This window comes from Myotis nattereri (assembly GCF_964212035.1).
Source record: "Myotis nattereri genome assembly, chromosome: 3".
Lineage (NCBI taxonomy): Eukaryota > Metazoa > Chordata > Mammalia > Chiroptera > Vespertilionidae > Myotis > Myotis nattereri.
In genome coordinates, this window is record NC_138077.1 from 9,264,667 (window position 1) to 9,279,469 (window position 14,803).

At 55.4% G+C, this 14,803-nt stretch overlaps 1 long non-coding RNA gene across 1 annotated transcript; it reads right to left on the reverse strand.

Annotated features, from left to right (window-relative positions):
• Positions 1-4,836: 4,836 nt before the first annotated feature.
• LOC308516652 lies at positions 4,837-7,113 on the reverse strand. The gene is made up of 3 exons (XR_013995771.1): positions 6,952-7,113; positions 5,987-6,100; positions 4,837-5,286 (listed from the first exon to the last, which is right to left on the reverse strand). It is a non-coding gene; the product is annotated as an uncharacterized lncRNA (long non-coding RNA).
• Positions 7,114-14,803: the final 7,690 nt, after the last annotated feature.

Genomic DNA, 14,803 nt, shown 5'->3' on the forward strand with positions numbered 1-14,803 from the left:
CCACACTCCTGTGGCTGGCAGGAGAGAGCCTGCTGAGGGACCAGGCCTCGGCCATCGGCCATCACAGCTCTGGAGTACCTGCCGGCTGAGCTCTTCCCGCCTCCGCTGTTCATTCAGGCCTGCCGGAGGAGAATGCGGAAGCCCCTGAAGGTTTTGGTGCAAGCCTGGCCCTTCCCTGCCCTCCCTCTGGGGAGCTTGATGAGGCTGCCTTCAGTCATGGTCTTAAAAGCGGTGTTGGAGGGGCCTGACGGTCTGCTTGCCCAAGAGGATTGCCCCAGGTAAGGCGGCTCCAGGTGCCTGGTAGGGTCCTGGGCATCCCAGAGACAGGGTGGGTCAGGGCATGTGGAGGGCAACAAGGATGGACCCTTGTTTCTGACGCTGCCAGTGGGGCTCAGGGAGCCCTTGCACACTACAAAGCTCACTGTGGGAAGTGGAGGACTGCCTACTGGGCAGGGCCACCTGCAAAACCTGCCCTGCCTCCTCCCAGTGGTACTGAAAGGTACACGAAGTGTTGAGCAGAAGGCATGGAAGGGAAGGAGATGAGCAAAGCAAAGCACAGGGAAGAGGAGGGTAAGGGAGAAGCTGACCTTGGCATTCAAAGTAGAAGCTCAGGGTGGGGGTGGAGTCTGACTGTTGCCTCAACTCAGAATGTCAGTCTCATTCTGACCTGCCCTCCTCCTGTTGATCTTTTTTTAAAAAAAATTTTTTAATTGATTTCGGAGAGGAAAGGAGTGATAGAGATAGAAGCATCAATGCTGAGAGAGAATAATTGATCGGCTGCCTCCTAGACACACACACACACACACACACACACACACACACACACACTCCCCCCTCACTGGGTATTGAGCCTGCAACCCAGGCATGTGCCCTCATTGGGAAGCAAACCTTGACCTCCTGGTTCATAGGTAGATGCTCCACCACTGAGCCACACTGTCCATAAAGCATCTCAGTCAATGCATTGTTGATCTGGGAGAATCTCAGCTAATGTCCTGCTTTCCCCACAGGAGGTGTGAATTGTGAGTGCTGGATTTAAGGAACACGGGAGCCAACTTCTGGAGAATGTGGTGTGGAGACAGCACCCGGAATGGCTCACCTGCGGGACCAGTGGCTGTGCACAGCTCCAGCCCCAACACTGAGCACCCCTTGGCTCCCTTGGAGGTGTTCTTAGACCTTGACTTCAATGAAAGGGACGGGGATGAGTTTCTCAAGTTCATCACCCAGTGGGCCCAGCAGAGGGAAGGGTTGGTACACCTGTGCTGCGACGCTGAGGATTTCCGAGGTGCCCTTCCAGAGGGTCAGCAAGGTCCTGGATGGGGTGCGGCTGGACTGCCTCCAGGAGGTGGACGTGAACTACACGTGGCTCGTGCGGGCGCGCATGTACAGTGCGATTGAAACTTCGTGGCCCATGCGCAGAGGTCGGTATTTTGTGGAAGAGCCACACTCAAGGGGCCAAAGAGCCGCATGTGGCTCACGAGCGGCAGTTTGCCGACCACTGAACTAGCCTCATGTTGCCCAGATATCCGGTGCCTGGAGCCCAAGCAGTGGACAGAAGGAAGCCTGCGTTCAGAGCATTCTCGGTTTTGTCTCCCAAACTTAAGGTTCAAGTGATGCCCACCCTTAACCTAGACACTGTGAGGCTCTCCGAGCAGGTTCCCGGGGTTTCCCTTATGTCCAGTCCCCCTTCAGACGGCAGTGCTCTGCTTGGCAGCTGAGGACAGGAGCTCTGGCCATGTCGTGAACTTGACCCAGCCTAAAGGAGACCGGGTGTCCTGGCTGCTGGCCTTCATCAGATTGTGAAGACAGCCCTGGGCATGGGGAAATCCATCTTCTGCCACCTGCTGCCCCCCTCTACCTGTCGCCCCCGTCCCCAGGCACTAACCGCTTCCTCTCTCCCCAGGTGCCTGCAGACCCCTTGAACAAACTCCGTAACGAATTGTCAGAGGCTGACGCATTCAGACCTGACACACCTGTTCCAGTGCCCGAACCTCAGGCAGCTGAAGTCCCTGCGTCGATTTGGTCTCAGCCTCGTGGATTTTAGTCCCGAGCCCCTCCGAGCTCTGCTGGAGGCAGTGGCACCCACCCTCCAGGACCTGGGCCTGGATAACTGTGCGATGGTGGACTCCCAAGTCGAGGCCATCCTGCCTGTCCTGAGCCGCTGCCACCAGCTCAGGGACTTCACCATCCCCGAGAACCCCCTCTCCTGGCCACCGTGGGGAACTGCTGCGCCACACGGCCGGGCCGCGCAGTTTGCAGCGCGAGCTGTACCCCGTCCCGCTGGAGTGCTACAGGACCCAGGGGATCGTCAACCAGGACTCGCCCTGGTCCGGGCTGAGCTCGTGGGGATACTGAGGGAGTTAGGACAGCCCAGGACCATCTTTCTTGGCACCAAGTGCTGTCACAAATGTGGCAACAGTGAAGTTTATGACGTGGGGTTTTCATGACGTGTAGCTGTGCTGTGCCCCTGCAATGACCCTGCTCAGTGGGAACACTCAGCAAAAGCTTTGTTCTGGGCCCTTGGAGGCTGTAATATAGAACCTGGGTGCATTATGCAGGGGGCACCCACGTTCCAGATTCATGCTCCTGTGAATGGGGGAAGGAAGGGACCAAGCCCAGGTCCCCGATTACAGGGGCAAATGTTGGGGAGTTCGTGGGACCTCAGGGGGCAAGTGTCCTAGAATCAGATATATGAATCTGATTTGCATGGGGAGGTGGGAGAGGTATTTGGGCTCCAGCTGCATGTGTGGGAGTTAATCCTGAGGTTGATGATTGCAAAGGAATGATCAGAAATAAAGACAATTTTAAAGGCCACCATCTGGTCCTCTGTCATGTATTAATCTGTCTTCCCAGTTTACACCTCAGGTCCCTCCAGTTACTGATGAAAAAAGGTGCTGAGGGCTGAGGAGCAGACACTGGAGCTGCTGGGATGTGGTTGGGCTGCAGGGCTCAGCACCATTTTAACACTCCCTCCAGGCCTTTCCTTCTGATTCCTTGTGGCTGCTCAATGGGTGGATACAATGAGACATGCTATGCGGCCCACCAATCCCTGAAGTGAAGGGGACTCGCTGCTGGCTCTGAACCTGGACGCCAGTGTTCCTCCTGATCCTGCAGGTGGACCCACAAATCTCAGGACTTGTGCCAGAAGGGTCTCCAGTTCCAGAAGGGCTTGTCCACACAGCAGAGGAACGGAGTCACTGGGCCTCCCAGCCCATGCCTTTCAGCCCGGTCCCAGGAATTAACCTGCTTGCCGCCAGGAAAATCATCCAAATTTCTTTGAACATCATACTAAAATTATTCAGGAACATAAGACTTTTCCTTAGTATTTTTATACCACATTGAAATATAACCCTGGGAAGGGGAAGTTGGTGAGGGGGGGGGGGGAAGAAAGGTCATATTCATGGGGAATTGGCGTTATTCTCATAACCTCTCTCTATGGAGGAAGCCTAGAGGATCATGTTTTGAAGTCATCCTGTTAGGACGGGTGACAGAAGAACTGGATAAATGGGTGAGGTATTGCCTCTGCTAGGCAGCGTTCTCCGGACTAACCAATAGGGTCTACATGGACCTTTCTAAGACATTTATAGGACTAGGCTCATATTATCTGTGCTTTGCAAACTGGAGAACCAGTAAAGCCAATGGTATAACTCAGTCTAAATCTGGAGGTCTGAGAACCAGGGAGCCCATGGAATAACCCCCACTCAGAAGCCAAAGGCCTGAGAATAAAGGGCAGCTGGTGGAAATCCAGGAGTTTGAAGTCTTGAGAACCAGGAACTCCAATGTTCTCGGGCAGGTATATTTATAGCCATCGCATACCTGGCTGGTAAGGCTCAGTGCCTGAGCTTCAACTATGAACCAGGTCACGATTCTGTTCTCTGTCAAGCACATGTCTATGTTGCAAGAGGCATCTGATCAGTGATTCTCTCTTCACTGATGTTTCTATTATCCCTGTCTCTTCCTCTCTGAAATCAAAGATGTGTGTGTGTGTGTGCAATGGACATCTCAGCCAAAGAAGAGAGAATTCATTCTTTCCTCTTTCTATTCCTCTTGTTCCCCCAGAATTTGGAGGAAGCCCCCCAGCACTCTAAGATCTCCTTACTCATCCACTGAATCAAAAGCTAGCCCCATCCATTCACACCCAGCGTTGTTTTACCACCTACCTGGGCAACCCTTAGCGTCAAGTTGACACAGAAAATTAACCCTTCACAGTGACCCTAATCAAAGGGCACCCAAATGAAGACTCCAAGCTGAGGTTTCAGAGGCTGGTGCTTTTGGGTACGGGGACCTTAGGCAAGAAGCTCAATTCCCCTGCAAAATGAGGATCATGGTGCTCACCCAGCTTAGTGGATGCTTGTCAGATCCAGAGATGGTGCATGTTGAGGGCTTGGCACTGGGCCTGGCTTAGAGGAAGAGCTCAAGAAATGGGTGTTTCCTTTTTTCCTCCAGCAGAAGCCCCAGCATTCTTCCCCCTCAGTCTCATGCTCTACTCCTGAGGTCAGGGAAGAGAGCCCAGCACAAGCCACCCACTGGGACTTAGCTTCTGCATGAGGCCTCCCTGATCCTGCTTCACCCAAACAGCTGTATCCGTCAGCCCAGGGATAGGGGTACGGGTTGTGAGGTGGGGAGTGATGGGTAGGACTGGGATTATTGTGTAAAGATTGGATTCATCCCTGGTGGTTACCAGAAAAAAAACTTGCATATCTCAGGTGTGCCTCACCAGCACAGCCAAGGGTGAACCTGAGGAAGGGCAGTGAAGGATTGAAGAAAAGACAGACAAGAGAACATAGCTGGGGCTTAGTGGATCTCCCATGCCTGGATGAGGACACAAAACACCCATCCTGCAAGCTTATGCTTTATTTTATAGTCTGATTAAAATAAGAGTAGATTAACATGTATACAAATGTTCTTGTTTGACAACACTTGCTGCACCTCCGACAGCACATTAGCTACTTAGGAAGCAATGAGGGAGGGCTACAAGATCAGGCTTAATTGCGGTAGGAGAGCATGGATAGCTGTGGGATGGCGGACTCCCAAGTCGAGGCCATCCTGCCTGTCTTGAGCTGCTGCCACCAGCTCAGGGTCTTCACCATCCCTGAGAACAACCTCCCTGTGGCCACCGTGGAGAAGCTGCTGCGCCACCCGGCCGGGCTGTGCAGTTTAGAGCTTGAGCTGCGCTCTGTCCCCCTGGAGTGTTACAGGACTCAGGGGACCGTCAACCAGGAGAGACTTGCTCTGATCCGGGCTGAGCTGACAGGGACACCGAGGGAGTTAGGACAGCCCAAGTCCATCCTGTTTGCGACCAAGCACTATAGTGAGTTTTATGACGTGGCATTTTCATGCCATGGAGCCCGTGCTGTGCCCCTGTAGTGCCCCTGCTCCCTGGGTGCACCCAGCAAAGGCTTCTTTCTGGGCCTTTGGAAGCTGAAACCTGGGGCCGGGGTGCATTATGCAGGGGGCACCCACGTTTCAGGTTCATGCTCAGTGTGAATGGGGAAAGGGATGGACCCAGCCCAGGTACAGGATTGCAGGGACAAAGGCTGGGGAGTTCATGGGACCTCAAAGGCAAAGTGTCCTACAATCAGAAACATGAATCTGATTTGCCTGGGCAGGGACGCAGGATTTGGGCTCGAGGTGCCTGTGTGGGAGTTAATCCTGGGGTGGATGGTTGTAAAGGAATGATCAGAAATAAAGACAATTTCAAAAGCTACCATCTGGTCCTCTGTCAGGTATTAACCTTTCTCCCCAGTTTACACCTCAAGACCGTCCAGTTACTGATTAAAGAAATGTGCCCAGGGGTCAGGATCAGACACTGGAACTGCTGGGATGGGGCTGCAGGCCTCTGCACCATCTTATCACTCCCTCCATCCAGGTCTTTCCTGCTTTCTGGGCATCTCTGCCTCCTTGTGGCTGCTCAGTGGGGGGATACCATGGGACATGCTACGGGGCCCACCAACCCCTGAAGTGAAGGGGACTCGCTGCTGGTTCTGACCCTGGATGCGAGGGGTCCTCGTGGTTCTGCAGAGGCACCCACAAGTCTCAGCACTTGTTCCAGGAGGATTTCAGAGCACAAGGCAGGGCCGTGGGTTGAATCTATAAATAATTCCTGCATTAAAAGTGAATGCAAGAACGTTAAAAAGCATGCATCAATTCACTTCAAAGGAATACATCCACTACATATTATTAACCTTTTCCAATAAAAAGTAAGTATATATTTTTTCAAAACAAAAGTAACTGGTGAGAAGAGTGGCAATGTTTGTAAATTTTTCCATCTGCTGCTGCATTCAATGTGTTGTGATATCACAGGTGGTCTGGAGCGGGGGTGGGGTGGGCGAAAGAGTGAAAAGGCAAATACCCCCACTCCGGTATTACCACTGAAATGGTACGTCCAGGGGTCCCTGGGCACACTCTGAGAACCGCTGCCCTCTCCAAAGCGACCCCATCTGCTACGAAGGCCCAGGCCCGGGCCCTGCGCGTCTATGGCAACCGATCCCCATCCTCATCCCCCTTCTCCACGCTGTGTTCCCACAGGTCCCGTGACTACAGATGGACGGACTGTGCGTCGCCCAGGGCTTGGCCCATCTGCCACCTCTGCGCCTCTCACCCCGCACAGGTCTACTTGGTTCGAAGATGACCCGCACGGACCCTCATTTCTCAGGCCCGACACGTGAGCATCAGCATCTGTGTGGAGACTGAAGGCCCCGCGCACACAAACAAAGCTGCGCTCCTAGAACCGTCCCGTTCGAACCGCCGAGTCTGGGGCTCCAGGAAACTCGGGCAGGAACCCGCATCAGCTCACAGGTCCCGAGCCTGCCCTCCACGCGGAGCACAGCCAGCCCTCCAGGGGTCTCCGGGGTCGCATCCGCCTCGGGCCACCCCGGCTCGTGTCCCCGCCCCGCCCCGCCCCGCCCCCGCCGCCACCAGGGAGCCACGCCGACAGCCCGGCCACGCGTTTACCGTCTGTAGCTCGCCCTGTCCGACAGCAGGTGGGTCGGCGACTGGCTGACCCAGAACTCCTCGCTCAAGGCGCGGGCGAACGGGCCGGCCGCTGCCCCGAGCAGCATGCAGACGACGCCAAGCGCCGCCATGGCCTCGGACGGCCACGCACTTCCGGCGGCCAAGTCCCGCCCAGGAAGCGCCCGCCCGCTAGTCGCCGGGGCGCGTCGTCTGTAACCACGGCAACGCCGCGCGCCCCGCCCCGCACGTGCGTGGTGCGTCCTCCCGAGCCCGGACGTCTCCAGGGTCCTAGGAGCGCGGCAGCCCGTCCCGCTGCGGAGTTCCGGGCCTTGGGCCGGGGGACAGCGGGAAATCGGGGGACAGCGCGGGAAATCGGGGGACAGCGCGGGACTGGCGGGGCCGCGCTTCGGGAGCGCGAACGTGGTCTCTGCGGGCTGCGGGGATCTCGGCCTCAGCTCTGCGCCCTCGCTGGCTGGTGGGGCGGGGCGTGGGCACTGCCCGGCCTTACTCCACACCCCGGGCCCCGCATGGTGACTTCCCCTGGAGGCGAGGAGCCTTCTGCGGCCCTTCCACCAGTTTCTTCCGGGAACACCTCCCGGAGAAAGGCTCAGGGCTCTCCACGCCGGGTAACCCCACCCCCAGGTCGTCACGCCAGGGAGGGGTGCCTCCCGCTTCTTCCCTCTCCTCTCCCGCCTCTGCTAATAGACCCCTGCAGTGTGGTCCTTACCAGGGGAGAGGTTTCACGCGTCTTTCGTTAGGAGAAAAAAGAAACCTTGATACAAAAAACTGGAACTAGCTTCCTTCTGCACCCCAGCCTGATGGCTGAGGTTTACTGGTATTAACTGGGTGTGCAGAAACGCCTGCAGCAGCCACTTGGCCACGAGAGGGCAGAAGAGCCCTTCCCGAGGCCCTGGGCTGGGAAAGGAGGAGGAACCCCCAGACTAGCCAAGGGAGCTGGGGGGGCCTCAGACCTGGGCCTGTGTCTTTCCTGCCCTGGGAACTCCGTCTGCTTCTCCCCATCCTGGCCCAGTTTCCCCAAAGAGGAGCAGCGGGACCCTCACCCATTTGGCCTGGGGTCCAGGCAACTGCGGTCTGTGAGTTGTGGGGCCACCCCTGTTAAAGCCGGTGATGGGCTCTGGGGTCTCATCTATCCCCACTGGACTCAGAAGTTCCAGGGCACCCGGACCCCAACCTTGGGGTGGGAGAGACATGGGAAAAACTGAGCCCAGGAGTCTCTGAAGAGACACAGAGATTCTTCTGGAAGCTGGGATTCCACAGTAGGGACGGCTGTGTCTCAAGCAGAGTACAAGAAAGGAGGGTAGGACAAACACCTGCAGAGCTGGGGGTGTGTGTGTTGGGGGGGGGGTCCTCTTCAGAGAGGGGAGCAGACCTTGTTCCCAGGGGAGCCCATTGCCCCTGCTGCTCAGCTGTCCCTAGGTTGCAGCCACATTCACCAACACCTTCCAGTCGACCTGGAGGTGACTCTGGGGAGGAGGAGAGGGAAAGGGTGTCCATCCTTAGGGAGACCTGATGAGCAGTCACAACGCTTGAGGTGGGGATGGGGGTTGGGGCGGGGCAGGGAGAAGAGGAGGATGGGCTGAGAATCTGAGATCATCGCGAAAATGTCAAAGAGTGCGCACTTTGTTTCATTAAACAGGCTGTTTGTTTATGTTTGGAGAGCCGGTTTCAAGGACTCAGCTCAGCCCTCTCAGATGATAGCATCAACAGAACCACAAACAGATGGGGTTGGGGCGGGGGGATGTCCCTTCTTGGAATGATGTTCAGGGACCGGGGCTGATTCAAAAGGAGACCTCAAGCGGGTAACGGCTCCCCACGACCCCTGCCCTCTTTGCTCTGGGGTCTGTATCTGGCCAGGAATGCAAATTCTTCCAGAGGAGTCTCCAAAACTGCAGAGGATGGACCTCCGGGGGGCGGAGAGGGGGGTCGTTTAGATCCAGCCCATAAGGACCTAGAAAGGGGTGGAGGGTCCTTTATCCAGATTCTCCACAGCCAAATACATTGTAGCTGAGTTGCAACGCCCCCAGCATGCGTGGCTGGGGGCTCTGTCCTCACCTGTGAGTGGGGAGCAGCCGGCCTGACTCGGGCTGGGAGAGAAGCTGCCGCTGCCGCTGCATGGAAGGGAGAGTGTGTGTTGGTGGGTGGAATGTGTTCTTTTTCAAATGCACAGCCAGTTGTCACATCGTCATTTATTGAAAAGGGTATCCTTTCTCCACTGACAGGAGTTGCTACTTTCATCATAAATTAAATTCCCTCAAATATATGGTGCCGTCTCTGGTGTTCCAGTCCTGACCCTCACACCTCTTTGTCAATTTCTGCGCAACAGCGGTGCATTGGTTATGGTGGCATTACAGCAAATCCCTTCTCCACGTCCTTTACAAAGCATTTCTCAGCTGAGCTTGCACACTTTCTTCTCCATATAAAGTTTAAAATCCATTGCTTGTAGCCAGTCCTGTTGGGAATTTTATCAGGATTGCACCGAGTATGTGGGCACACTTGGGAAGCTAATGTCGATGTGATCTGGTCTGGCTCCCAGGTGGGTCTGTACTTGGACTTATTTAAACTTTAGCAAAGTTTTCTAGTTTTCTTTCATGTCACAGTCATTTATTTCTTCATTTATTTCTGGGTTTTACTGCTGTCATGAATGGGGCACTTTTGCTTATGAAACATTATACTAGAGGCCCAGTGCACAAATTCAAGGGGTCCGTCGGCCTGGCCAGTGGGATTGGGCTGAAACTGGCTCTCCGACATCCCCTGAGGGGTCCCAGATTGTGAGAAGGTGCAGGCCAGGCCGAGGGACCCTACCGGGGAGGGACGTGGGAGGTTGCTCATGATAGCAAGCCATTGAGCGGCCTTAGCATATCATTAGCATATCATGCTTTGATTGGTTAAACGGCCGACTGGTCAGCCAGACACTTAGCATATTAGGCTTTTATTATATAAGACTAGAGGCCCAGCGCATGAAATTGTGCGGATAGGATCCTTAGGCATAGCCTCCTGCAATCAGGGCCATCTTCTGCCCGTTCGCCAGTCCCCAGTCCTCTGCTGCCTCCGCTGCAGGGCTGTCAGGCCGTTGGGATCACCAGCTCATCCCCGGCTGCTCGGGGGCTCAGGCCTGCGGGAAAGCAGTTGCCAGCGACTTCACCTCCATGCTTGTGCGCTGGGCCAGCTGCTGATGGAACATGCTGCCTGCTTGGAGCCACTCACGTGGGCGCTGCTACTGCTGCCACTGCTGTTGGGGCTTGAGGCGCTGATGGACGCTGCGTGACGCACCCGCGACCTACCCGCCTCGGCGTGAGTGGCCCCGAGCAGGAAGCTTGTTCCATCAGTGGCCGGCCCGGTGCACGCGTATGGAGGTGAAGTCACTGGCACCTGCTTTCCCACAGGCCTGAGCCCCCAAGCAGCCGGGGATGAGCTGGTGATCCCAACGGTCTGACAGCCAAGCCTGGTCCTCCCACCACCCACCCCTATTCCCCCGTTCACCATCGCTGATCCATCGGAGCCTGCGGGCCAGGGGCAGGGAACAAGAGGTCAGCCGTTCAGCCCGCTCACCAGTCCCCAGTTCCATCCCACCCCGCTTGTGGGTGGGGTTTGGGAGGGACCAAGAGGTGGTCAGTGCCACCTTATGGTGACCGGTTGTTTGGTCATCCTGGACACTGGCTTTTTATATATATAGATATTGCTCCTTTAATAAGTGCTATTATATTTGTGTGTTGACCCTAGAATTGGCCGCTTTTAATTCGAATGGTGTGCCAGTTGATTATTTTAGATTTCCTAGGCAAATAGTCATATAATTATACAAATGATTGTATTTTTACCTCTGCCTTTACAGTATTTGTACTTCACATATATTTCCTTGTATTATTACATGCGCTAGGATTCAAATATAAAATCAGGCATCTTTCTCTTGTTTCTGACTATAAAGTGAATGGCTCTAATGCAGGGGTCAGCAAGCCATGGCTGGGAGCCAAACCCTGCCCACAGTGGTCTCTCTTTGTAAATAAAGTTTTATTGGCAGGCAGCCAGGCCTGTTTGTTTACATGTTTTCTGATTGGCTGCTTTCATACTGTGGCATCAGTGTTAAGTAGTTGGGACAGAGACCATATGGCCGGAAAAACTAAAATATTTGCTATCTGACCCTTTGCAGAAGTTTGCTGACCCCTCTTCTAATGTATGAAGTGCAATGCTCGTTGGAGGCTAAGGAATTTTCCTGCCATTCTGAGCTTCCTGAAGGTCTGGTGGGTGTGCGTCAAACTCAGTAGTCAGTATTATATGTTACAGGTGCTTTTGGGGGGACCGACTATCTTTCGAGATGATCAGGGATTTTCCTCTCTTTAATCTCTTAATGTAGCGAACTGTACCCACAGATTTTATATTGTTGATTCATCCTTGCATTCCTGAGATGAGCTTTGCTTGCCCCCGATGCATTGGGTTCTGTTTGTCAGTGCATTTATTTAGGGTAATTATGTCCCTGTTATAAACTGATGTTATGTCCTCATCAGTGTGTGTGTGTGTGTGTGTGTGTGATCCCACCACTGGGATATGCGCTGAGAAAGGGTCATACCAGAAGAAACGAATGGCCGTGTGGCATCTGCCAATCCCAGTTCAGAATCTGGGAGACACCTAGCTAAGGGGTGACATTAACGTGCTGCGAGCCTGCTGCAGACGTCTCCGAGGGTGAGAGAGTGATGTGAGCGTGGGCTCAGCTGTGGTCAGCGTGCAGGGCTGACGCAGGTTTGCAGACTGTGGAGAGAGAACACCCTCCTGGCAAAGCCGCTGGGGCAGAGTCGGAGCTGGAGAAGGCGGGCCGGGCTCTGCATGCGAACCTTCAGACCAGGGAGTCACATCTGGGCCAGTATCTCCAAAGGGGCTTAGAACCAGAGCCCAGAGCATCACTGAGGACGTGGGATGGTGAGCGATTTCACAATCAAATGGAATCGTTGTCAAACATCGAATATTGAAGCACAATGATGAAAGCCAACATGGGCTGAAGGCCTGCCCAGGGACCAAGGGCTGCTGCCCACGTGCGGTGGCTCTTCAGGCCTCCGTGGCCCCTTGGAGGTGGGCACCCCCATATGTTGGTGGGGACCCTTGGGCCACAAGGACAGAACTGAACTCCCAGGAGCTCGTGCTAAGAGCAGAATGCGCTGGAGTTCAGAGGGGGAGACAAGTGAACCAGGGCCCCTCATGCTCCCTGGCCCTCAGTGCCTCTATTGTTACTCATCTTCTCCTCACCGCACCCCTTCCTCCCTTCCTCCTTTCCCCTCACCCATCTCTCTCTCTCTCTCTCTCTCTCTCTCTCTCTCTCTCTCTCTCTCTCTCTCCAGCGCACTCTCTCTCGTCGCCTCTCTTTCTGTTCTCCACTTGTGGGCACTCACTGTTCATGGGGGCAGCCACGTAAGTTGGCAGAACACACTTCTAGAAAGTTGGGTTGGCACAGAGCCGGAGGCACCAGGGAGCCCTGGAGTCATAAGTATGGTGCTGCCATAGACGACGGGTGGCGGAGATGCTAGAATTAGGTGGGCATCAGAAATCACTGGTTTCACAGATACAAAACTGCTGGGGTCCAACCCCAGCAGGTCCAGGGGTCCCCAAAGGTGTGGACAGAGTTGGCGAAGAAGGAATGACACGGAGACAGCGTTCAGTTGATCAGCGGCCTAGCCAGGATCTCTAGCCAGGATCTCCAGCCAAGTTCTGTTCAGGATCTCCAGCGAAGTTCTGGTTAGGATCTCCAGCCAGGTTCTGTGTCCATGTTCTCTTGCTAGGTTCTCCAGCCAGGTTCTCCAGGTTCTCCAGCCAGGTTCTGTAGCCAGGTTCTGTCCAGGTTCTCCAGCCAGGTTCAATCACCAGGTTCTAGTCAGGTTCTCTTGCCATGTTCTATCCAGGTTCTGTAGCCAGGTTCTGTCTCTAGGTTCTGTGGCCAGTTTCTGTCCAGGATCTTTTGCCATGTTCTCTCCAGCGAAGTTCTTCTGTCTCTAGGTTCTGTGTAGGTTCCGTGTCTAGGTTCTGTCTCTAGTTGTTTTGTTACATCTATATTTATACCAGTTGATTCCAATCCTATCAATCTCTATTCCAAAGGTTAGGGCGTTTCTTATCTCCATTCTAGGGAGTAAAGATTATGTAGCTTAAGCATGATTGTTCATAGTTAAAGTGATTAATTACCCGCCTGGCACTTAGTTAATGGGTTTTATTCCCTCCCTAACTTCAGGGGAAAATCCCTACCTGGGGAAACAACCTTTCTCAGAGAGGTGACCTTGGTTAAAACACATAGTGCCAAGAAGGTGAGCAAACATATTAAGAACAGTATGCCATATATGCCAGGTCCCTTGAAACAGCAAGGATGGACCGGCTCCCGGCACAAAACATTTGGTGAAATAATCAGGCACTTCTAGCCCTGACCCCAGCCCAGTGTCCACTGGGCAAGCAGCATGTTTTCTGATGCAAGAAGTTTCCGGAGGCAGACAGCTGGGCCCCGGGCCCCTGGGAAGTGTGGGCCCAGCGATGATGCCTGCACCGTCACCACCCATCCCCCAGCGGGTCCCGGAGGGACGGTCCAGGTCTGGGAGAGATTTCCCAGAGCAGCGGTTCATCCGAGCCCCTGGAGGCCTGTGAGAATCGGCCCATCAAAATGCAGGGTGGAATGTCCGTCCTGTAACTGGACAGCTTACTGCAAACCGCAGCTTTCTATCTTAATCTCACGGAACTGGGAAAGCCCAGGTCATGAGAACATCAGAAGCATTCCTTTGAATTCCAGCAGGCGCTGGGCTGGTGGCTGAGGGATGGTCAGGGTCCTGGGAACCTCCTCTGGCCCTGAATTCAACCCCCCACCCCCGCCAGCCTAGGCGTCTAACCGGCCCCTGTCCCAGGATGGTGTCCCCTGAGGCCCGCTCCATCTGTGCCTCATGCAGGCACCCCCTGTCCTCGGCCCAAATTCATCCTCATCCTCATCGCCTTGCTTCCTTCTCAGGGAGCCCCCGGCTCTGGGGAATCTCAGAACAGCTGTCAAGGACACTGAGCCCTGTCCCAGGCCTCACCCGCACCCATACCTGCCCCAGGTCCAACCCCTCCACCAGTCCCTCATCAACTGACCCGCCCCGACTGGTTCATCCCCCAGCACAAGTGCACCCTGAAGTCCCTGAAGTACTTTGCGGCCTAAACCAAAGTAATCGACACAAGGTGCCACCTGAAGGCGGGAGGAGGCGGGGGGCGGGAGGCGGGGGGCTGGAGGCGGAGCCCTGTGCCGCCCTCTCTGTGCTGCCCCTCCTGTCCTACCGGCCACCCCTGCTGCCCTGGCCCAGGCCAGTGGCCACCTCCACATTTCAAACCTGGGAAATCCTGTGACTTCACCCACCCGCACGCCATAGTTCCCTTGGCCCCTGCGCTGGGTTTGCTTTCGGGTTGGGGGCGTCTTTGTCCCCTCACATCGGTCTCTCCCATGGCCGCCCTCTCGTGTCACATGCTAAGGCCTCTGTAGATGTTGTTGGAAACGGGGGAGGGAATAGCCTGGCCCGAGTGTCCACCCAGCAGGACCTGTGGGACCGGCCTCCCAGGGACCCTCTCGCTCTGCCCTGCAGGAGCGGCCGGGCGGGGGTCGCACGTGGGCCGCTTCCCCCCGGCCGGGTGCTGCCCAGAGCGTGTCTTCTTCCCTCTGCACAGCAGCCTGGGCGGGGCCTCTCTCCCCGGGTCACGGCACCCAGAGGAGGTTAGGAGATGCTGCCTCGGCCCCGGCCTCTCGCCCACCGTGCCTGCCTCCCTGCCAGCACCTGCCTGCCCTTCCGGGCGTCGCTACACCCACTCGCAGACCGCAGTGTCCCCCTGGCAGACACTGCACCCA